Here is a 1,134-nt window from a genome sequence, read left to right on the forward strand (position 1 = left end):
ATATTTGCCTCCCTCTCTCTCCTGACAGTTGTACCCTCTTCTTCCCATATTTGCCCCCTCTCTCCCCCATATCTCTCCTATGTACCCTCATTTTCCCATATCTGCCCTCTCTCTCCCCCCACATCTCTCCTATGTACCCTCTTCTTCCCATAGCTGCCCCTCTCTCTTTCCCACATCTCACCTATGTACCCTCTTCTTCCCATAGCTGCCCCCTCTCTCTCCCCCACATCTCTCCTATGTACCCTCTTCTTCCCATATCTGCCCCCTCTCTCTCCCCCACATCTCTCCTATGTACCCTCTTCTTCCCATAGCTGCCCCCTCTCTCTCTCCCACATCTCTCCTATGTACCCTCTTCTTCCCATAGCTGCCCCCTCTCTCTCCCCCACATCTCTCCTATGTACCCTCTTCTTCCCATAGCTGCCCCCTCTCTCTCCCCCACATCTCTCCTATGTACCCTCTTCTTCCCATAGCTGCCCCCTCTCTCTCCCCCACATCTCTCCTATGTACCCTCTTCTTCCCATATCTGCCCCCTCTCTCTCCCCCACATCTCTCCTATGTACCCTCTTCTTCCCATAGCTGCCCCCTCTCTCTCCCCCACATCTCTCCTATGTACCCTCTTCTTCCCATATCTGGCCCCTCTCTCTCCAACTTCTGTCCTTTGTACCCTCTCCTTCCCATATCTGCCCCCTCTCTCTCCAACTTCTGTCCATTGTACCCTCTTCTTCCCATATCTGCCCCCTCTCTCTCCAACTTCTGTCCTTTGTACCCTCTCCTTCCCATATCTGCCCTCTCTCTCTCCAACTTCTGTCCATTGTACCCTCTCCTTCCCATATCTGCCCCCTCTCTCTCCAACTTCTGTCCATTGTACCCTCTTCTTCCCATATCTGCCCTCTCTCTCTCCCACTTCTCTCCTTTGTACCCTCTCCTTCCCATATCTGCCCCCTCTCTCTCTCTCTTTCCCACTTCTCTCCTTTGTACCCTCTTATTCCCATATCTTCCCCCTCCCTCTCTCACTTCTCTCCTCCCCATCTCTGCCCCCTCTCTCTCCCACTTCTCTCCTTTGTACCCTCTTCTTCCCATAGCTGCCCCCTCTCTCTCCCCCACATCTCTCCTATGTACCCTCTTCTTCCCATA

The sequence above is a fragment of the Nanorana parkeri genome, unplaced genomic scaffold, assembly GCF_000935625.1.
Source record: "Nanorana parkeri isolate BGI_ZX_2015 unplaced genomic scaffold, ASM93562v1 scaffold1146, whole genome shotgun sequence".
Classification (NCBI taxonomy): domain Eukaryota; kingdom Metazoa; phylum Chordata; class Amphibia; order Anura; family Dicroglossidae; genus Nanorana; species Nanorana parkeri.